The sequence below is a fragment of the Ovis canadensis genome, chromosome X, assembly GCF_042477335.2.
Source record: "Ovis canadensis isolate MfBH-ARS-UI-01 breed Bighorn chromosome X, ARS-UI_OviCan_v2, whole genome shotgun sequence".
Classification (NCBI taxonomy): domain Eukaryota; kingdom Metazoa; phylum Chordata; class Mammalia; order Artiodactyla; family Bovidae; genus Ovis; species Ovis canadensis.
In genome coordinates, this window is record NC_091727.1 from 143,177,463 (window position 1) to 143,202,066 (window position 24,604).

Genomic DNA, 24,604 nt, shown 5'->3' on the forward strand with positions numbered 1-24,604 from the left:
TGCATTGTGATTCTTCCAACAATAGTGATTGGAAGTAAGACAGTGGGATGCAATTAGGAATAATATTGCTGATCATGAACATCTGGCTATTTCATGGACACTGTCTTTATTTTTTTATATAAATTTATTTTAATGGAGGCTAATTATTTTACAATATTGTTTTGGTTTTGCCATACATCAACATGAATCTGCCATGGGTGTACACGTGTTCCCCATCCTGAACACCCCTCCCACTTCCCTCCCCATACCATCCCTCTGGGTCATCCCTGTGCACCAGCCCTGAGCATCCTGTATCATGCTCCAAATCTGAACTGGCAATTCGTATTACATATGATATTATACATGTTTCAATGCCATTCTCCCAAATCATCACACCCTCGCCCTCTCCCACAAAGTCCAAAAGACTATTCTATACATCTGTCTCTCTTTTGCTGTCTCGCATACAGGGTTATCATTACCATCTTTCTAAATTCCACATATATGTATTAGTATACTGTATTGGTGTTTTTCTCTCTGGCTTACTTCACTCTGTATAATTGGCTCCAGTTTCATCCACCTCATTAGAATGGATTCAAATGTATTCTTTTTAATGGCTGAGTAATGTCCCATTGTGTATATGTACCACAGCTTTCTTATCCATTCATCTACTGATGGACATCTAGGTTGCTTCCATGTCCTGGCTATTATTAAATCATGGATATTGGGAGTGCTTTAAAAATAAACTGGCAAAAGATGTTATAGAAAGAAAAAAAAAAGGAAAAACTTAATTGGGGAACATTTTACACAGTATATTTATATTTCCTGACATATAAAAATGTGTTGCTACGCATTGTAACTTGGCAATGTTTACTTACATTTTGTTTCTGTTTAATGTTTTCGAATGTAGTTTTAAGATGAACACGAATGCCTTGCTTTATTACAGTTATATATAAGTTTGAAGTGAAGTGAAGTGAAAGTCACCAGTCTTGTCCGACTCTTTGCAATCCCATGGACAGTCCATGGAATTCTCCAGGCCAGAATACTGGAGTGGGTAGCTTTTCCCTTCTCCAGAGGATCTTCCCAACCCAGGGATCAATCCCATGTCTCCCATATTACAGGCATGTGTTTGGTATATTCACAGTTCTGCTAAAAATATAGCACATTGTATGTCTTTATGTTCTGAATATTTGGAGTGAACAAGGAACGAAAGAATAGGTGAACATGATTCACTCACTGATTTCTGAAACAGCCTTGCTATAAGGGCAAACTGCAGTTTTTGGTTTGAGGCAGAACACACTGACTTCTAGCCCACAACCAAATGGGTGCTTTAGCATACTGTCTCACATTGTTTTGGAGAAATCAATGTATGTGAGATCTGATTCCTATAGAAGAATAAAAAAGTAATTACATATTTATTAGAGCAACTCTGGTAGTTTATTTTGAGATGAGGGAACAATTGACTATTGTATGTTCTTAGAAATACAGGCTATTTTTTTTTTCTTAAATCATTGACTTTCTAAATGGAAAGACAGCAAAGACTAGAGAGTCAGATGGTTCTGGATGCAAATTCAACATTCCCCATATACTAGCTGTGTGATGTTGGGTGAATTGTTGTTGTTGTCATTTAGTCGCTAAATCATGTCTGACTCTTTTATGACCCTGTGGACTGTAGCTGCCAGGCTCTTCTATCCATGGAATTTCCCAGGCAAGAATACTGGAGTGGGTTGCCATTTCCCTCTCTAGGGGCTTTTCCTGACCCAGGGATTGAACTTATATCTCCTACATTAGCAGGTGGATTCTTTATCACTGAACCACCACAGAAGCCCATTGGGTGGATTATTTAACTGTTATGAGCTGAATAATGTATCTTCCTCCCCAAATTCATATGTTGAAGTGCTAACCCCATGTACCTGTGAATGTGAAAAGCTAAAATGAAGTTATTAGTGTGGGCCCTCATCCAATTTGACTGATGTCTTCACAGAAAGAGGAAATATACACATAGGTAGGTACAGAGGCAAGACCATGTGAAGACAAGGAGAGAATGGGCATCCTCAATCCAAAGAGAGCAGCCTCAAGACATCATATCTGCCGACACCTTGATCTCGAAGTTCCAGCCTCCGGAGTTGTGAGAAAATAAATTTCTGTTGTTAACCACTTCCATCTTTGTTAGTATAGCCCTGAAGATGAATACAGATAGGACCCTTGTGAGTTTCAATATTCACATCAAATAAGGATTGTAAAGCACCTGGCTCACTTTATGCACTCAATGAATGCTGAGTTTTTGTCATTATGCCTCATAGACTCTATCTTTTTTCTTATTTCTTTCTCCATTCAAAAATGGATGATATGCTTAATGATAATATCTGAAAAACTGTTCTTTGAAAAATCATAAAAGAAACTATGACTCAGGATATATATGTGCCAAAATTGGGTTGTTAGAACCAAATATCCTTGATCTCTTCTGCAGGGCTTGCTCTTACCCTTTTGATTACCAGTTTACTGGATTGCTCCAAAACTCAATATAGCAAACTCACTAATGGTATAGAACTGTTTCACAAGTTAGCAAGTTCTAGTTGAGAAAATTACAAGTGCTTGAGACTTGAAATTCAAAAGATCGGGGCATACACCAATTATCAGATAGTAAAATCTATTACATATCTTTCATTTTAGGTTGGCCCAGGCTGAGATGATAAGGAAAAAAAAAAAAGGTTCTTCTTTTTGCATGCTCCATTTAGCCTGAAAAAAAACCACTACTTTGTTATCATATTAAGAATAATGAGCTTTAGATACTTAACTAGTTAGCTCAATGGAAGACCAGATGTTGAATACATTCAACTTTAATAATTTTCCACAGTGCAAGAAAAAGGACAGAAATCTTGGCAGCCAAGAGAAACTCAAGAGTAAAGTCTGATATTGGTTGTACCACAATGCTGATATATTACCGAAAGGCCTTTTATCAGATACAGTGCTTTAAGAGCCAACTCATTCCTGCTTGAGCTCTATATAGGTAATAATTTCCTATGGAAATTGTTTTATAGTTTTGATGTATAGGTTAAAGCGTCTGCCCACAATGCGGAGACCCGGGTTCAATCCCTGGGTAGGGAAGATCCCCTGGAGAAGGAAATGGCAACCCACTCCAGTACTCTTGCCTGGAGAATCCCATGGACGGAGGAGCCTGGTAGGCTACAGTCCACGGGCTTGCAAAGAGTCGGACACGACTGAGCAACTTCACTTTCACTTTCACATTCCTGCTTGAGCTCTATATTGCTAATAATTTCCTATGGAAATTGTTTTATAGTTTTGATGTATCTAAATTTAAATGAAGAGAAGGAAAAAGGCAGTGTGCTACAAAAAAGCCAGCTTATCTTTTAAAAATATTTATTTTATTGATTTACAATGTTGTGTTAGTTTCAGGTGTACAGAAAAGTGATTCAGTTATACATATATATATATATATTCTTATTCAGATTCTTTTCAATTATAACTTATTACAAGATATTGAGTATAGTTCCCTGTACTATACAATAGGTCCTTGTTATTTATCAATTTTATATGTAGTAGTTAGTAGTGTGTGCATTGGAGAAGGCAATCACAACTCACTCCAGTGTTCTTGCCAGGAGAATTCCACGGATAAAAGAGCGTGGCAGACTACAGTCCATGGGATCACAATGGAAAATATTTTATTTTAAATTTTAGAATAATGAAATATTGATTAAATTACAATAATTATTATGTCCCAAAGTAGTAATGCTATTTACTACCTGTAACAAAAAACAAAGTGCTTATAAATTATAAATACATCAGATAGTTTAACAGCAAAGAGCACAAGCTTTAGGTTTCACAGGCCTGGGCCAAGATCTGGCTTCTACCTGTGAAACCTAAAGCTTGTTTAAGAGATAGCTACTCAAAAAAAAAAAAGAGAGAGATAACGACTCTGAACAACCTTGGAGAACAGACCCCCTTAAGACAGTAACTTTCTACATACATGCCTATATATACTTACTCTTTTCTTGGATAAGCACAGCAGCTAGCTAATCTGACTGCTGCCACTTCTCACCTCATTAAAGGCGATCTGTTCCAGTAAAGTGCAGGTCTCATTCTTTTTCTGAACCTCACCTTCTCTAACTCCCTTGCCTTACAAATGTCATCAAAATAAATATCAATCACAACGTGAAGCTATGAAGTAGATGTCAAATAATTACCACGAGAATGCTTTCTCTTTCTGTCGGTGGTAGAAATTAAAACTAAAGTTGAATGTAAAAGAAAAGAAAAGAAAAAAAATACTCTGTAAACAAAATAAAGCCATTTTGAAAAGGATATATTTTCCAATGAGTCAACTCTTCGCATGAGGTGGCCAAAGTACTGGAGTTTCAGCCTCAGCATCACTCCTTCCAAAGAAATCCCAGGGTTGATCTCCTTCAGAATGGACTGGTTGGATCTCCTTGCATCCCAAGGGACTCTCAAGAGTCTTCACCAACACCACAGTTCAAAAGCATCAATTCTTTGGTGCTCAGCCTTCTTCACAGTCCAGTTCTCAAATCCATACATGACCACAGGAAAAACCATAGCCTTGACTAGATGGACCTTAGTCGGCAAAGTAATATCTCTGCTTTTGAATATACTATCTAGGTTGGTCATAACTTTTCTTCCAAGGAGTAAGCGTCTTTTAATTTCATGACTGCAATCACCATCTGCAGAGATTTTGAAGACCCCCAAAACTAAGGTCTGACACTGTTTCCACTGTTTCTCCAACTATTTCCCATGAAGTGACGGAACGGGATGCCATGATCTTCATTTTCTGAATGTTGAGCTTTAAGCTAACTTTTTAACTCTCCACTTTCACTTTCATCAAGAGGCTTTTTAGTTCCTCTTCACTTTCTGCCAGAAGGGTGGTGTCATCTGCATATTTGAGGTTATTGATATTTCTCCCAGCAATCTTGATTCCAGCTTGTGTTTCTTCCAGTCCAGCATTTCTCATGATGTACTCTGCATATAAGTTAAATAAGCAGGGTGACAATATACAGCCTTGACGTACTCCTTTTCTTATTTGGAACCAGTCTGTTGTTCCATGTCCAGTTGTAACTGTTGCTTCCTGACCTGCATACAGATTTCTCAAGAGGCAGGTCAGGTGGTCTGGTATTCCCATCCGTCTCAGAATTTTCCACAGTTTATTGTGATCCACACAGTCAAGGGTTTGGCATAGTCAAAAAAGCAGAAATAGATGTTTTTTTTGGAACTCTCTTGCCTTTTCCATGATCCAGCAGATGTTGGCAATTTGATCTCTGTTTCTTCTGCCTTTTGTAAAACGAGCTTGAACATCAGGAATTTCACGGTTCATGTATTGCTGAAGCCTGGCTTGGAGAATTTTGAGCATTACTTTACTAGCATGTGAGATGAATGCAATTATATGGTACTTTTTGAGCATTCTTTGGCATTGCCTTTCTTTGGAATTGGAATGAAAACTGAACTTTTCCAGTCCTGTGGCCACTGCTGAGTTTTCCAAATGTGCTGGCATATTGAGTGCAGCACTTTCACAGCATCATCTTTCAGGATTTGAAACAGCTCAACTGGAATTCCATCACCTCCACTAGCTTTGTTCGTAGTGATGCTTCCTAAGGCCCACTTGACTTCACTTTCCAAGATGTCTGGCTCTAGATTAGTGATCACACCATCATGATTATCTGGGTCGTGAAGATTTTTTGTACAGTTCTTCTGTTTATTCTTGTCACCTCTTCTTAATATCTTCTGCTTCTGTTAGGTCCATACCATTTCTGTCCTTTATCGAGCCCATCTTTGCATGAAATCTTCCCTCGGTATCTCTAATTTTCTTGAAGAGATCTCTAGTCCTTCCCATTCTGTTCTTTTCCTCTATTTCTTTGCATTGATCACTGAAGAAGGCTTTCTTATCTCTTCTTGCTATTCTTTGGAACTCTGCATTCAGATGCTTATATCTTTCCTTTGCTCCTTTGCTTTTCGCCTCTCTTCTTTTCACAGCTATTTGTAAGGCCTCCCCAGACAGCCATTTTGCTTTTTTGCATTTCTTTTCCAAGGGGATTGTCTTAATCCCTGTCTCCTGGACAATGTCAGCAACCTCAGTCCATAGTTCATCAGGCACTCTATCTAGCAGATCTAGGCCCTTAAATCTATTTCTCACTTCCACTGTATAATCATAAGGGACTTGATTTAGGTCATACCTGAATGGTCTAGTGGTTTTCCCTACTTTCTTCAATTTAAGTCTGAATTTGGTAATAAAGAGTTCATGATCTGAGCCACAGTCTGCTCCTGGTCTTGTTTTTGTTGACTGTAATGAGCTTCTTCATCTTTGGCTGCAAAGAATATAATCAATCTGATTTTGGTGTTGACCGTCTGGTGATGTCCATGTGTAGAGACTTCTCTTGTGTTGTTGGAAGAGGGTGTTTGCTATGACCAGTGCATTTTCTTTGCAAAACTCTATTAATCTGCCCTGCTTCATTCCGCATTTCAAGGCCAAATTTGCCTGTTACTCCAGGTGTTTCTTGAGTTCCTACTTTTGCATTCCAGCCCCCTATAATGAAAAGGACATCATTTTTTGGGTGTTAGTTCTACAAGGTCTTGTAGGTCTTCATAGAACCGTTCAACTTCAGCTTCTTCAGCATTACTGGTTGGGGCATAGACTTGGATTACTGTGATATTGAATGGTTTGCCTTGGAAATGAACAGAGATCATTCCATTGTTTTTGACAGAAAACTAGTCAATCTAATCACACTAGGACCACGACCTTGTCTAACTCAATGAAACTAAGCCATGCCTGTGGGGCAACCCAAGATGGGCAGGTCATGGTGGAGAGGTCTGACAGAATGTGGTCCACTGGAGAAGGGAATGGCAAACCACTTCAGTATTCTTGCCTTGAGATCCCCATGAACAGTATGATAAGGCAAAATGATAGGATACTGAAAGAGGAACTCCCCAGGTCAGTAGTTGCCCAACACACTACTGGAGATCAGTGGAGAAATAACTCCAGAAAGAATGAAGGGATGGAGCCAAAGCAAAAACAATACCCAGCTGTGGATGTGACTGGTGATAGAAGCAAGGTCTGATGCTGTAAAGAGTAATATTGCATAGGAACCTGGAATGTCAGGTCCATAAATCAAGGCAAATTGGAAGTGGTCAAACAAGAGATGACAGGAGTGAACGTCAACATTCTAGGAATCAGAGAACTAAAATGGACTGGAATGGGTGAATTTAACTCAGATGACCATTATATCTACTACTGTGGGCACGAATCCCTCAGAAGAAATGGAGTAGCATGGTCAACCTCTTATTTACCTCTTATTAATTGTGTAGTAGTTGGTTAGTCCCTTTGTGGCTCATTTCTCTTTTCTGTGAAATAAAGATAATAGTTTCCATTTTGAAATATTGTTAGTAATTATTTCTATTATGAAAAATATGTATATGTTCAATTAAAGATTAAGAGCTCAGTAAGTATTAGATATTATTATAAGCATCATAGTTGTTTACCTCTTAAAATTTTTATTAATATAAAGATATATAGTTTATAAAGTAGAATGGAAAATCTTTATGGATTTTAAAGATAAGAAATGTCTCTACACATGTATGTGTATTTGTTTGTGTTGGCCCATATCCTTATGTCTGTCTATTTTAAACTAAACCACTTAAATTACTGTAGAGAGTAATTTACTTTCCTTTGTTGTTAAGGATATGTTGATGAAATAAATTTTGTCACTCATAGGTCTGAATTTAACAAGTTTTGATAAAACATTAGTTGATTTTTGGATAGAGAACATCCATTCACTCTTCTTAAATGTAACACAATTTCTTTTAGAGGAATTACCTCTTCACTACAGGATACAGTTTGGTGGTAATTTAGTTGGGCCCCTCTTTTGCTAAATAAAGGATGGCTATAACCCAAGCTGGACAAGTCAGAAGCTCTACTATTGGAAGTAAAAGTTTAATAGAGGGTAACAGAAATGAAAATCAGTTGACATTCATTTACTCTTAACAGTGATGAGGCACTGACCAGATTGTTTCTGCAGTTTGTCTCCGAGTTTTTTCTAAGATTAGATCTCCATTCTCCTGTTATCCTCTCTTAAAAAAAAAATTCCTTTTGCCTAAAGTACACAGAATGATATTCTGTTCCATGTGGCCAAATGACTATTACTGAGAAAGGATAATAGCTAGATTACAAGCGAAGGGACTATGCTTTTTTCTTTTTGCTGTTGCTTGCCATGTTGTCACTTATCAGCAGGGTATTTCTAACTTAGTTACTAGAACTGAAGCATGGTATCTGGTACATAGAGGGACTCAATGTCTATTAACTGATGAGCAAAGGAACAAACTTCTAATGGTGGTTTTGTCACTTCAGGACTGTAGAATGTGTGTGTGTGTGTGCACATGTGTATTTGGTGTGGACAGGGTATATAATTTCATCACACTGTTTGCATGTGAGGCAGCTCTTCATGTAGGTTCTCTGCATGGACTCCAGCACTGTTCTGAATTACATTCAGATGAATTTGATGTTCAACAATCTTATTTTCCATTGCTTCTCAATACCGATGCCCTGTTTCAAAGATGCCATTCTTCTCACCCTCTTCTAAACACATCCTTCTAATTTACAAGTCCAAGTTAAGACACACAGTTTCCTGTGTTGATCTCTTCTACCTCTTGAGTAAGCAGAAGAGTTGTCATGTGAATCAGTGTAGCAGAACGCTTAAGAGACAGAACTGCAGAGTCTGTGTACCCAAGTTTCAAATCCCAAGTCTGTCATTTATAAGCTTTTTGACTTTGGAGCACTTCATTAATCTTGTTATGACTGTTACTGTATCTGTTAAACAGGGCAAACAATGGTGCCTAACTCATTGAGGGGATTTAAACTTAATATTGAGATTCCCAACTGGCTCAGTGTTAAAGAATCCCCCTGCTAATGCTGGAACTGCAGGAGACATGGATTTGATCCCTGGGTTAGGAAGATTCCCTGGAGGAGGAAATGGCAACCCACTCCAGTATTCTTGCCTGGGAAATCCCATGGACAGAGGAGCCTGGAGGGTTGTAGTCCATGGAGTCATAGAGATGGACATGACTGAGCGACTATGTAGGCGCACACAAAATTAATATTTACAAAGAACTTAGTTTAGTGCTTGATACAGTGTTGTAGATATAACTGTTAAGCAATATTTGGTTGTCTTCCACCTCTGGGCATAGAGGCAAATCATAGTTCCCTACTGTTGCCCACACCACCACTGCCACCTTGAAGTCGACCTCCTGACCTGCTCTGCCAGGGAGGAAGCAGTACCCTAATACTGAAACATTCTAGAATTCTAGTCATCTTGTTGAGGATATCTGTTCTGGAGAGTCGCCTAGATTTGCTGTAGACTAGTAATAGGTTATGTCACAGTGTCAACTAGCCTATCCAGATTAATATACATACTACTATACTATGAAACTATAAAAGTGTCAGGTGATTTTGCTATATAGTCACTTATTCTGGCAGTCATTTCTATAAGTTCATTTATTTTTAAGTTTATATTTTTAACTTCTCAACAAAGTGTTAGAGGGGAGATATCATAGCTTATGCTTCTTCTGTTATCCTCCCCCAGTGCCTAACATCAGATGCCTAAATGCACCCTGGAAATATTAATCAAATGAAGAAGCTGTTTCAGAATTCAGAGTCTAGAGGAGAATTTGTAGTTTCCCCATGGGATCTTTTAAAAGGCTGAAAACAGCCTATTGGAGACAATTGCAGCAGGTATGTATAAACCCATAATCTCCAAAACCTTTCTCTCAGTCTGTTTGTTTGTTTTTTTTTTTTTAATCCACCAGGTATCTGTGCCAGAACCTAGAAGTCATACTTGACTCCTCCCTGTCCTTTGTCTCCCACATCTAGTCTCCAAGTCCTGTCATTTCTACTTGCCAAGTATCTCTCAAATCTGTTTCTCTCTCATTTCCTCAGCACTTGCTTTAGTTCTGTTCACCATAATTTCTTTCATGAAAAACTAAAGCAGCCTCCTAACTGTTTTAATTTCTAGTCTCAACCTCTCCCATCTATTTTGTTTTCTTGCTCCAGAGTGAACACTGAAAAAAACACAAATCTGATCATGTCACTTTCTTGTTTAACATGGGTCCGGCTGTTGCCTTCATGATAAATTCCAGATTCTCTAATTTGGCAAATAATGTCCTCCATGATCTCTTAATCTTTTTATCATGATTTCCTCTCACTACCCACCTCAAGCACTGTGCTTCAGCCATAGGAAATTATTCACAGTTCTTAAGTGTTATTTTTTCCTTTACTCTAGGCCTTATCTTCTTTTATCCTGGTACAGTCTTCCTGTTCCCACTTTCTTAATTAACCCCTGTTTGTCCTTTAGGTCTCAGCTGATGACCATCTCCTCTATGAAGTCTTGCAAACCTTCCCAGAATTGTTCATCCGTAGGACCTTCTGCTTACCTTTATATAATGAGGTAGTATAGCATATTGATTTGCAGTTAGTCTAATCTGGATTTGAGTATCAGCTTTGCCAGTTATTTGAGGAGTGACCTTGGGCAAATTACATGGTACATGGAACTAATATAATAGTACCTTCCTGTGTGATTAGAATAAGAGGCTTTTAGCACATTGTATAAAGCATAGTAAGTGCTTAATAAATGCCATCTACCTTAGTTGTTGCCTCACACAACACACTGTCCCCTAGAGTCTTTAGTGAACTATCTCACTTTCAGGTCTGAGAAATAAGTTTGTCCTTTTCCCACCCTTCTTAAATGAATGCAAGTAATCCTAGTTTTTAGTGATAAATGAAGTGTTAACGTCTGTTTCTCCTAATACTATTGAAGTTCTTGCTCAGTGCTTTTGAGAAAATGTTCAGTGAATCAGAAAGAAAACTTTGAATAAAATTTTCTAAAAATATAACTCTTATCTTTAACTCTTACACTTTTGAGTGGCTTAGATCATTGTATCTCCTAATCTTGGGATGCACTTTAAATAGTGAAAACATTCTGTTTCTTCTGCAGAGATATTAGGATGCTGTGTTGAATGATTGCCTTGGTACATCTCCTGGGTTGTTTGTTCTTTAAAGAATGCTTTCCTCATGAAAATCTATAGAGGCTTTGTTTCCTGGGTCTTTAGAAACCATCTGGTGGATCAACACTCAGGGAAAGTCTGTATCAAAATGAAATAAGGATGTTTCTTTTACTATTAGAGATTGAAAATGGAAGGGAATTCCTTTTAAGATATACTCCTTTTGCTAAAAGTTAAGCATGTCTCCCCAGTGTGCTGGTGTTTTCTAGTTTCCATGTAATGAACAACTTTAATGGTGGCACTGAGTTATTAAAATTGTTCTATGCTCTCAGCCTTCTGAAGACATCATATAAATTCTTTTGGTTGTTTATCATCAAATAGTTCGTCTCTGACGTGATTCAATACTAGAGAACAAGAGAAATATTTGGATATGTGTGTCACATTGCTTGCTTTTTAAAGAACTTTAAAGATTCCTGTTGATTTAGAGTATTCATTATTAATTTCTCATAAAAGAAGTGTAATTAATGGCATTGGGAAAGGATGAGGTGATAAAAAGGAGCAGGTTTATAAATAAAAGGGATGTTTCTAGAGTTCTGAGACTCAGAAATTCCTGCTACATGCAATGTATCCTATTTCCCAACTTATTCTCAATTTAGATAGGATGCTTGGCATAGATGTGAAGAATCCTGAAGCAGACTAACTGACTGACACTCTCTTCCCCGTCCCCGCAAAAGAGAAATTCAGGCTTCATTGACTGATTTGAAATCAGTTAAGGGCCTATTTATGAAGCCCTTATCCCCATCTGGTGATAAGAAGTAGTTCCTCTAAATTGTTCCTATTTAATCTGTATCTCACAATCCTACTGAAAGGGAGAAAACCCAAGAAATGCACATTCATATTGCCCAGGACCAGGAGTGGGTCCAGTCCTGCACTCAGATTGGAAGTAAAAGAGTTACCTCTACAGACATGAGAGCTACAGACAGTTTTAGAAGAGAATCTCTAAAATCACCACTTGGTAGCCCCTCCATCCACTCCTTCAGGTTCACACCAGGCTATATGTTAAATTTATCAGATGTGGGTCTTCACAAATGAGACCTCATTTTCTGTTTTCTTGGGAAGGACATCGTTGCCCTACTGAAGCTTTCTCTTTATGTGTGGAGAAGAAAGAAGTCTTGCCCATTCTTCCTTTAAATAACCAGACTCAATATAAAAGTCCAAATAACCCATTTTGCTTTTTATTGTGATTCCCAGATCTTGGGAAATGGACTTAGAACTTACTGCTGCCAAGAACACACAAATCAAATACTCAGAATGAGAAAATATTGTAAAAGTAAACGATTAAATATTGCTTTTTTTCCCCTAGAGATAAAGAATTCTAAGGGCAAAAGTATGGATCTTTCTGCTATCTATGGAACTTCACTAGGAGGTTAAGTGAGCTTTGCTGCTGCTACTGCTAAGTCACTTCAGTCGTGTCCGACTCTGTGCGACCCTGGAGATGGCAGCCCACCAGGCTCCTTCGTCCCTGGGATTCTCCAGGCAAGAACACTGGAGTGGGTTGCCATTTCCTTCTCCAATGCATGAAAGTGAAAAGTGAAAGTGAAGTCGCTCAGTCGTGTCTGACTGTTCGCGACCCCATGGACTGCAGCCTATCAGGCTCCCCCGTCCGTGGGATTTTCCAGGCAAGAGTACTGGAGTGGGGTGCCATTTTTAGGCATATTTATATCTTAAGTTCTAAAATCGGCAATATTTATTATTCATCAATAGGTGGCACTATAACATAAGGAAGATGAATTAACCCCCAAAGAAAAACAATAACACCACAAATTGTTAAGGAAGATAATATAAGTAAGGAAAATTCGGAAGTAAAAAGGTGATTTCTGTATTTAAACCTTATTCGTTTCTTAGGTAGATAAGGCAAAAATATTTTCTTCTGGAGAAACATTCTAAGATATGAGGAAATGTGCATTTTCTTTCAGAAATTAACAGTAGTACTTGTCAGTAGTGAAATTCCCTATACCGTGGGTGATTTAAATTTCTACACAGGATTATATCATTTAGAGCTCTGTATGGAGTTTCAGCAATTTGGAATACTGGGCTATTGAAAATGTGGGACTGTCAAATGAACACAGATAGACACACACACACACACACACACACACACACAGAGTCAAAGATGATCTTGGCATTGGCGAGTCTGACATTCAAAGTGATTTGCAAGATAAGAGATTTAAGCAGGAAAAGATGTTAATTTACATAGGACATTTTTTACATAGGACATTTATATAGGACATCTTTTCCTTCCTTAATACTTAGAGACAAGAGTTTTTCTAGAATCACATTTATCCCCATTTATACCCTATATTCTTTTCTTTTCCACAAATTTATTTACCTATAATCATCCTTTATCCAGTCACTTTGTTGATTTGTTTCACGTTATTTTGAAGAAATATATAATCAATAGGATGGCATGTGCCACATATCTTTGAAATTTGCCTATATTCTTAGTGAAAATGTCATTTAACAGAAAAGAATCAGAACAAAACATACCTCACGCTGTGGATTCAGGCAGCTTGCTGCTTATATAACCCAGCACTTAAAAAAAAAAACAAAAACCCTCACTCACGAGGAATACTGATAGAAAAGTAGCCTTAGCTTAAAAACCACTTTGTGATTTTGGTCGTGTGATCTATTGGCTGTAAGAGAACACTCTCTCTCTCTCTTTTTGGCATGGCTTTTGAAATAGCTCCTTTATTTCTGTTCATTTGGGAAAACTGGCATGAGAAGGAAAAAAAATTAAAACAATTTAAATAATTAAGTGTTTAACCCTCTTAAACTTCTAAAATTACTCCATTTCCTTATATGATGGCACAGTTAAAAGGAGGAAATTTTATTCAGTTTTGGAAAAACATGACAGAATGTTAAGATCTCATATGGTTCTATATTCCCAATTCTTTAGGCATCGGATCTTGGGAGATTACTTCCTTGGAAACTTGAATTGAGATAAATTGGGGTGACCATTTTAGCTGGCTTCTTTCATGCTGCTAATCTTCAGAGGTACCATTCTGCTCTGGGAGCAAGAAAGAAAAGAAGCATCTTATGTGTAAATGGCTTCTCTTTGTCTACTTCTGCCCCACATGTCCTAATGCAAGTAGCTGTTGGAGGGTAGGACCTTTTTCTTTTTTTTCAGGAGGGTTTTTTTTTTTTTTTAAGTTCTCTATACTTGGTACCTAACACTATGTTTGGCACAGAGAAGTGGCTTGGTAAATGTCTGATAAAAGAATGAAAAAATGCCTATTCCTCCATTAGATCAAATTTTTTGTTGCAGAGGCTATTGTATAAATGGTTCGTTGATAGCTAGGGCAGACAAGAAAATAAACTTGGTGGACAATGAGCATTTATTCAATACACATTGCCCTCAAATACATCAAGAAATAGAAATAGAAACAGATCCAGTCCTCAGCAAAATTGTGAATTTCATCAAACTGGCCTCTGTCACTTCATCTTTCCTACCAAGATTCATTTCCCTCCACGTGAGAAACAAAGTGGTATCATGGGACAGTGCTTGGACTTTGTGACCAACAGGTCTGGGTTGGATTCCAATCCTAGATTTGCCACTTACTACTTTTTAGCCTTGAGTAATTCACTTTTCTCTGAACTTTAGTTTCCTCATTTGTAAAAAGATATTGATGACTATTTTATAAGATTGCTAAGAGGACTCAATTAGAACCTAAGTGCCTAGGACAGTACCTGGTATACCAAGGTTCTTTTAAAACTGTTTCTTTCCTATGCTTGATATTACTTTTCCTCAACATAGCTTCATGAGATAAACATTCTTCTCATTGTTACTGTATTAGAGTTGAGGAAATGGAGGCTTAGTGAGGTTAAGTAATATAACAATGTAAGTGAAGGTAAAAGATGTAGGAAGTGGGATTCAAACCTCAGCTATCCAATCTGTACTTTTAACCAGTATGCTATATTAACTAGGAATTTTATTTTGCTTTAGCATGAGAAAAGAAAGGCATAACATATTTATTATCACATTATCTTTGAAACTTGGTTTACATATGTATGTGAGCATGCATCCATGCTCGTACATACACATACACGCATGCATGCACACGCACAGATATAGAGCCAGGAAAGGAGACAGCATAATGCGTAAAGTGCAAGTTTTGGAGTAGAGTTACATAGTCACATCATCTGGGTTAGAAACTTGACTGTTGCTTATTAGCTGTGAATTTAGCCAAGTCACTGTCTTTCTATATCTCTAAGCTGTCAACCAAACAATGGGGATATTAATGAGTCTCACTTTATAGGACAATTGTGAGGCTTCTGTAAAACACATGTAAATTACTGTCCTTAGCACATAAATATTCAAGAAATATTTTAACTATTTTGATTATTATTGAGAACAGAAATATGAATAATAAATTATAGATGACCAAGACATATTTCAAAAGTATTTTTTAAAAAGTGCACATTTTTAATAGATAATATTGCAACATTTCATACATTAACATATTGTTCTTAGGAAGCCTCTCTAAAAATGTTCCTCCCGCTTTGTTAGGCAAATACCAACCTAACCTAAGTGACTGGAAATTCAAACTAAGTTAGAATATCATTTATGTTCTCTAGCTCGACTCCATTGCTAACATCTTTTAACCCAGTAACTTAATGCACATTCCTTGCATAAATTTAGTGAGAAGAGACTTATGTAAACTAAAATCACATCACATTTATTTACTGGAGTGTAAGATAGCCATTAGGCAAACCAATCTACTTTAGATAATGTTGAAAGATCTAAAGTTTAGGACTGAGAGTAAGTATGATTTAGCAAAAGTAGAGACTTGCTAGTAAAGACAAGATACTTTAGAAATAACAGACCCATTCAGCATGTGTTCTTAAAGTTTTAGAAAGTTATATTTGTTTAAGAATATCTAAGCTTCCAAATTGTTCAACAAAATGGAATGGAACATTAAAAAATAAACACAACCATGTAATTAATATAGTTTGGGGGCAATGAAAATTTTTATTAATGGTTCTATGAAGAAACAGACAAGTGAATTCCAAAAGAATGAAATATAGGACAAATTTCTTGGCTGTCCAGATGGTTTTATTAATGCAATTCCATTATGACTGTGGTACCAGAAATCACACTTCTAGTCAGGAAGCCTATGGGCAAACAGTAGAAGTATCTCCATCAGTAATAAATGAGTTAAAAGAACAACTTGTTTATACACTTTACAGGGCAGTTATGTATATTCTACAGAATACATGTAAGTTAAAACTAGATACATGCAGTGTAAGTAGGTTAGAGTAAGATGTTGAACATGGAAAAGGAGTGTTTGAGGGGAAATTTGCTTCTCTTTGCCAAACCCTAAGTTAAATTAATTCACTCTTTTACTTATAAGGCAGAGAGTGATAAAATTAAACCTCTAAGAGGCAGATATGAATCAAATGAGTTTTTTGTTTTAAATAGCTCTTTAATTTTTTTACTCAAGGTAATAATGAGTATTAATAAGGTAATATCAGTTCTGGTTTCTCAGTTTTTTTCTAATAATTTATCTTTCTTTGAATTACTTAGAAGTTCAAACACTAAAGGCTCCTCTGCTATACCCAACTCTGTCTTAGGTTGGCAGGCAAAGGATTATTTTTGAAATGAACCTAGTCAGTACTTCCTACGAAGCAAGTTAATCTTTCTTTTTTTGTGCACAAGTTAATTGACGTGATGTTAGGTACTAACATCCTCTTTCTCACTTGGGGCTTCCTCTGGTGTCAAAGAGAAATATTACAAAGTAGAAATGTGCAACTATTCTCAGAACAGAGAACAAGATATTACGATTTTAAATACCATGTTTGTTTTTTTTTTCTCTCATGATTATAATATTAAGCTATCAATTGTGAGTGAAACAGCTTATTTATGTAGCCCTGTTATTGACAGTTTATCCAGTCCATCTACTTTTCCAGAGAAAGAGAGTATTAGCACATGACAAATGTCCATAAAGCCATGGCTTGTAAGATAGTATTTCCAAAAGGTCTCCTAGTACAGAATAGTAAGGACTATTGAAAGAGAGTTGCTGCTTGATGACAGAATAAAAGTGTGAAAAGTTGTGTTTTGTTTAGTTTTTCTCTCTGCTTTTTTATCTCTGGAGGATTGGACATTTTACCCACATCAGTGAATTTGAAATATAGAAAATGTCTTCAGAATGACTTGTTTAAAATGGCATTTTAAAATTCATTTATTATATTATATTTATCTGTATAAGCTGAATATGGCTACAAATGAGAACTCTTTATATTGATTCTATATGTTTTAACCTAAGTTAGTTTATAGATGCTACAGCTGTTTTTGATTGGGAGAACCTTATATTTTTTTTTATTGGCCACAAGGTTTAACTCATGAGTGTTAAGCACTCTCTAGGACAGAGTCAACGCATTTTTTTTTAACATGTACAAAATACTACAGTTATTGAGTACTCAATTTTACAACTCTAGTAAAATACTACAATCACTATCAGGATTTACTCTTATGGTTCCTGCTGGATGAACCTTCTTCTATTTCTCACCAAAATATTATATTTCCCACCACATTTTGCTACCAGGGCTTTCCCCTATTCAATTCTATGACTGTTTTGTTAAAGACTGAGGAGCCTATATGATTTCATCTATCAAGGTTGTCCATTAAGGGCCTTCCATCACCTTATACACTTGAGCCAAAAGAGGGACAGATCTCTATTCGCCCCAGTGGCAAATAGAATGGGAACATGGAAAAATGGTAAAAGAACAGAAACGAGTGATGACAGAGTGAAGTATAAAGAAAGACAAAGCACCGTTAACAAGACTTGAGTCAAAGCTTGCAGTTTGTGTTAGAAGGGAATGATGACTTTTTCCAGCTTCGTTGGATTTGAAGAGGAGAGAATTTTCTAGACACACTCCTTGTAATTCTATACTCCCTTTAATCATTCTGCTCCAAGTGATACAGAATGCCTTGTGTGATTGGTAGACAACTAGCATGCTTGGCTAAGCTCCGTGCTTTTCCTTTTTGAGTAAAGGCCTGCCGATAGGGAGACATTGTGTTCTGCCCCTTACAGGAAAGGGGGCTGTCCTGGTTCAGTGACACTGATTTCCATTGCTGTGAATTGGTGAATTTGCCTGTCTGACGTCAGGGTGTATTAAGTCTACTTGATTAACAGAAGTAAGGGTATGTCCTTCAGCTTATACTCCATTAACAATATAGGTGATATTCTGGTTCTCTACTTCCTTCTCCTATGCTTTATTTTTCAATTTATTCAGAACCTGATCAGAGAGCCTTATAGGGGCCTCAAATGTATGCAAGTTGGCGAGATTAAAAAGTCAAATGAATAACAATTTTTATGGTTGCGGTTACAATCACCATGTGATTAAAACAACAACAACAACAAAGAACAGATTCCAATTTAATTTTGCTCTCTGAAAAAAAGTATCAGAAAAATAACATATCCTATGTGTAAAATATGGGGCAAGTCTTCCCTCGTGGCTCAGGTGGTAAAGAATCTGCTTGCAGTGCAGAAGACCCAGGTTTGATCCCTGAGTCAGGAAGGTCCCCTGGAGGAGGAAATGGCAACCTGCTCCAGTATTCTTGCATGGAAAATTCCATGGACAGAGGAGCCTGGCAGGCTACAGTCCATGTGGTCACAAAGAATCGACATGACTGAGCAAGTAACACACATGTAAAATACTTGTGTATGTGCACACCCAGTCACTCAGTTGTGTCCAATACTTAGCAACCCCATGGTCTGTAGCCCACCAGGCTCCTCTGTCCACGGAATTCTCCAGGTAAGAATATTGGAGTAAGTTGCCATTTACTACTCCAGGGAATCTTCCCATTGCAGAGACTGAAACTGTGTCTCTTGAGTCTCCTGCATTGGCAGCAGATTCTTGACCACTGAGCCATAGAAAGATCCCTGAGCCTGTCCTGAGTAAAACACCTGGACATTTCAAATGAATGATGAGCTTGAATTTTGATAATTCTGATTATAATTTGAACTTTGCCTTGTGTTGAAATTTCATGTATTTTCACAGATAAAGTGCCTATGGAATAAACATATATTTATTTGAAATACATATTTTATATATATATATATATATATATATCATGCCATTGATCATTAATATTTTTAGACTTCCCTTCTGTAAAAAGGAAAATAATTCTAATGTTAGAGAGATATTTGGTTTTTAATGGAGATAGCCTTAAATAATAATTTTATAACTTATTTAAAATTATCTAGATCTGATAGATAGAGTGTCTGATGAACTATGGACTGAGGTTCATGACATTGTACAGGAGACAGGGATCAAGACCATCCCCATGGAAAAGAAATGAAAAAAGCAAAATGGCTGTCTGGGGAGGACTTATAAATAGCTGTGAAAAGAAGAGAAGCGAAAAGCAAAGGAGAAAAGGAAAGATATAAGCATCTGAATGCAGAGTTCCAAAGAATAACAAGAAGAGATAAGAAAGGCTTCCTCAGCAATCAAAGCAAAGAAATAGAGGAAAACAAAAAAATGGGAAAGAATAGAGATCTCTTCAAGAAAATTAGAGATGCCAAGGGAACTTTTCATTCAAAGATGGGCTCGATAAAGGACAGAAATGGTCTGGACCTAACAAAAGCAGAAGATATTAAGAAGAGGTGGCAAACATACAAAGAAGAACTGTACAAAAAAATCTTCAAGAACAAGATAATCACGATGGTGTGATCACTCACTTAGAGCCAGACATCCTGGAATGTGAAGTCAAGTGGGTCTTAGGAAACATCACTACAAACAAAGCTAGTGGAGGTGATGGAATTCCAGTTGAGCTATTTCAAATCTTGAAAGATGATGTTGTGAAAGTGCTGCACTCAATATGCCAGCAAATTTGGAAAACTCAGCAGTGGCCACAGGACTGGAATAGGTTAGTTTTCATTGCAATCCCAAAGAAAGGCAATGCCAAAGAAAGCTCAAACTACCACACAATTGCACTCATCTCACACACTAGTAAAGTAATGCTCAAAATTCTCCAAGCCAGGCTTCAGCAATATGTGAACCGTGAACTTCCTGATGTTCAAGCTGGTTTTAGAAAAGGCAGAGGAACCAGAGATCAAGTTGCCAACATCCGCTGGATCGTGGAAAAGGCAAGAGAGTTCCAAAAAAAAAAAAAAAAAAAAAAACCACATCTATTTCTGCTTTATTAACTATGCCAAAGCCTTTGTGTGGATCACAATAAAATGTGGAAATTTCTTAAAGAGATGGGGATACCAGACCACCTGACCAGGCTCTTGAGAAACCTATATGCAGGTCAGGAAGCAACAGTTCGAACTGGACATGGAACAACACACTGGTTCCAAATAGGAAAAGGAGTACGTCAAGGCTGTATATTGTCACCTTGCTTATTTAGCTTCTGTGCAGAGTACATCATGAGCAACACTGGGCTGGAAGAAGCACAAGCTGGAATCAAGATTGCTGGGAGAAATATCAATAACCTCAGATATGCAGATGATGCCACCCTTATGGCAGAAAGTGAAAAGGAACTAAAAAGCCTCTTGATGGAAGTGAAAGAGGAGAGTGAAAAAGTTGGCTTAAAGCTCAACATTCAAAAAATGAAGATCATGTCATCTGGTCCCATCACTTCATGTGGAATAGATGGGGAAATAGTGGAAACAGTGTCAGACTTTATTTTTTGCTACTGCTATGTCACTTCAGTCATGTCTGACTCTGTGCAACCCCATAGACGTCATCCCACCAGGCTCCTCCGTCCCTGGGATTCTCCAGGCAAGAACATTGGAGTGGGTTGCCATTTCCTTCTCCAATGCATGAAAGTGAAAAGTGAAAGTGAAGTCGCTCAGTCGTGTCTGACTCTTCACAACCCCATGGACTACAGCCTACCAGGCTCCTCCGCCCATTGGATTTTCCAGGCAAGAGTACTGGAGTGGGGTGCCATTGCCAGATGGTGACTGCAGCCATGAAATTAAAAGACGCTTACTCCTTGGAAGAAAAGTTATGACCAACCTATATAGCATATTGAAAAGCAGAGACTTTACTTTGCCAACAAAGGCCCATCTAGTCAAGGCTGTGATTTTTCCAGTGGTCATGTATGGATGTGAGAGTTGGACTGTGAAGAAAGCTGAGCGCTGAAGAATTGATGCTTTTGAACTGTGGTGTTGGAGGAGACTCTTGAGAGTCCCTTGGACTGCAAGGAGATCCAACCAGTCCATTCTGAAGGAGATCAACCCTGGGATTTCTTTGGAAGGAATGATGCTGAGGCTGAAACTCCAGTACTTTGGCCACCTCATGCGAAGAGTTGACTCATTGGGAAAGACTCTGATGCTGGGAGAGATTGGGAGCAGGAGGAGAAGGGGACGGCCGAGCATGAGATGGCTGGATGGCGTCACGGACTCGATGGACATGAGTCTAAGTGAGCTCCGGGAGATGGTGATGGACAGGGAGGCCTGGCGTGCTGTGATTCATGGGGTCGCAGAGTCGGGCACGACTGACCGACTGAAATGAACTGAACTGAACTGAACTGAACAATTGTCCACGCAGGTTATGTTTCTCAGATGACTCTTAACTCCTCCTCCCACCTTGCTCAAGACTGTATTCCCAGTACCTAGCCTAGTACAGGCACATAGTAGGAGCTTACAAATTACTAGCTGAATGAATGAAAAGTGATCTTCTGATTTGGAAAGGGAATAAACAAACTAGCTGATTATTGATTAAACCAGATTGTTAGCATCTGGTAGAGATAATGAATTGCTTCCCTGCATTTATAGAATTCCCTTTGTTACAAACATTTATAGAAATGTTCTTAAAGGTGCTGGACTTTCTCTTCCTTGAAAATGTTCCAGATATTTTGACCATAATCAAATTTTTAAGAATGTTTGTAGTGTTCTGCATACTAATGGTCTAGCCTTGGTTCTGCAGAATAACCAACACTTGATTGAAATAATGTGAAGAAAGTTGTGGAGTAGAGCATTCTCCTCATTTGAAGTTACTCCTGCTTTTTTTTTTCCCTAATTAGTCACTGGTTTTCCATTCCATGAATGCTTGAATCTAAATTTTTTGCCTATTGCTGAATAACCATTAGACTTTTACAAACGTGTACAACTACATGCACATGAGCTCAATTCAGTTGAGTTCAGTCGCTCAGTCATAGCCAACTCTTTGTGAACCCATGAACTGCAGCACTCCAGGCTTCCCTGTCCATCACCAAAGCCCAGAGTCCACACAAGCCCATGTCCATTGAGTCAGTGATGCCATCCAACCATCTCATCCTTTGTTGTCACCTTCTCCTCCTGCCCTAAATCTTTCCCAGCATCAGGGTCTTTTCAAATGAGTCAGTTCTTTGCATCAGGTCGCCAAAATATTGAGTTTCAGCTTCAACATCAGCCCTTCCAATGAACACCCAGGACTGATCTCCTTTAGGATGGACTGGTTGGATCTGCTTGCAGTCCAAGGGACTCTCGAGAGTCTTTTCCAACACCACTGTTCAAAAGCATCAATTCTTCTGAGCTCAGCTTTCCTTATAGTCCAACTCTCACATCCATACATGACTACAGGAAAAATCATAGACTTGCCTAGATGGACCTTTGTGACAAATTAATGTCTCTGCTTTTTAATATGCTGTCTAGGTTGGTCATAACTTTCCTTCAAAGGAGTGTCTCTTAATTTCATGGCTGTAATCACCATCGGCAGGGATTTTGGAGACAAGAAAAATAAAGTCGCACACTGTGTCCACCGTTTCCACATCTATTTGCCATGAAATGATGGAACTGGATGACATGATCTTAGTTTTCTGAATGTTGAACTTTAAGCCAACTTTTTCCCTCTCCTCTTTCAATTTTTTCAAGAAGCTCTTTAGTTCTTCTTTGCTTTCTACTACAAGGGTGGTGTCATCTGCATATCTGAGGTTATTGATATTTATCCCAGCAATCTTGATTCCAGCTTTGCTTCCTCCAGCCCAGTATTGCTCAAGATGTACTCTGCATAGAAGTTAAATAAGCAGGGTGACAATATACAGCCTTGACGTACTCCTTTTCTTATTTGGAACCAGTCTGTTGTTCCATGTCCAGTTCTAAATGTTGCTTCCTGACCTGCATACAGATTTCTCAAGAGGCAGGTTAGGTGGTCTGGTACTCCCATCTCTTTCAGAATTTTCCACAGTTTGTTGTGATCCACACAGTCAAAGGCTTTGGCATAGTCAAGAAAGCAGAAATAGATGTTTTTCTGGAACTCTCTTGCTTTTTACATGATCCAGGGGATGTTGGCAATTTGATCTCTGGTTCCTCTGCCTTTTCTAAAACCATCTTGAGCATGTGGAAGTTCAGGGTTCACGTATTGCTGAAGCCTGGCTTGGAGAATTTTAAACATTTCTTTACTAGCTTGTGAGTTGAGTGCAATTGTGTGGTAGTTTGAGCATTCTTTGCCATTGCCTTTCTTTGGGCTTGGAATGAAAACTGACCTTTTCCAGTCCTATGGCCACTGCTGAGTTTTCCAAATTTGCTGGCGTATTGAGTACAACACTCTCACAGCATCATCTTTCAGGATTTAAAATAGCTCAACTGGAATTCCATCACCTCCTACAAAAGCTTTATTCATAGTGATGCTTCCTAAGGCCCACTTGACTTCACATTCCAGGATGTCTGGCTCTAGGTGACTGATCACAACATCGTGATTATCTGTGTCATGAAGATCTTTTTTTGTACAGTTCTTCTGTGTATTCTTGCCACCTCTTCTTAATATCTTCTGCTTCTGTTAGGTCCAGATCATTTGTGTCCTTTATTGAGCCCATCTTTGCATAAAATTTTCCCTTGGTATCTCTAATTTTCTTGAAGAGATCTCTAGTGATTCCCATTCTGTTGTTTTCCTCTATTTCTTTGCATTGATCGCTGAGGAAGGCTTTCTTATCTCTCCTTGCTATTCTTTGGAACTCTGCATTCAAATGGGTATATCTTTCCTTTTTCTGCTTTGTTTTTCACTTCCCTTCTTTCCACAGCTATTTGTAAGTCCTCCTCAGACAGTCATTTTGCTTTTTTGCATTTCTTTTTCTTGGGGATGGTCTTGATTCCTGTCTCCTGTACAATGTCATGTACATAGTTTTATTTAAAATCTTTGCAAATATAGATAATGCATATAGTAGAAATGATCATCTATCTACCCAGCTTTGTGAAAAAATGTGTTAACTGAAATGAAATAGTGGTGTTCAGTAGCATAGAATAAAATTTTGCTAATTATAACTGTGGTAAATTAAAATGTGTTTGTGTTACTATAAGTTCCATTCTAATTTCACAGAATAAATCCAGGTTTACCTCTCATTTTATAGACTAAAACTTGTAATCATGACATAGAATTAAATAAAAGAGAAATACATTTATGGTAATAGAAATCTAAAGATAATGATTACAAACTTGTTCATTTTTCTTTGTGACAGTTTCCAGATGGAGTTATGTGGAACTGCAACCCTTGAGGAGAATGTTAATGTCTTCATATATTGCTTAACTCTTTGGTGCATAAATGAGTTAAATAGTTGGTTTCTTAGGACACATTCATGAATCCAAATGAAGCAAAGGGAATGCAATCACTTAGTAATAGTGAGGACAGCTAATCC

General features: G+C 37.8%; 1 protein-coding gene across 12 annotated transcripts in view; it reads left to right on the top strand.

Moving 5' to 3' along the window:
* LOC138930621 (uncharacterized) overlaps positions 1–24,604 on the top strand; it is a 371,542-nt gene that overhangs the window by 123,553 nt on the left and 223,385 nt on the right. For 5 of the 12 annotated variants that reach the window (XR_011446255.1, XR_011446260.1, XR_011446259.1 and 2 more), the window contains one exon: positions 9,573–9,721. The exons of 4 other annotated variants lie outside the window; for them this stretch is intronic. The gene's annotated coding sequence lies outside the window, so the exon portion shown is untranslated. Of the gene's footprint in view, positions 1–9,572; positions 9,722–10,340; positions 10,879–24,604 lie in introns of those variants that run through there. 3 more of the 12 variants (XR_011446262.1, XR_011446258.1, XM_070291125.1) reach the window with 2 other exon arrangements.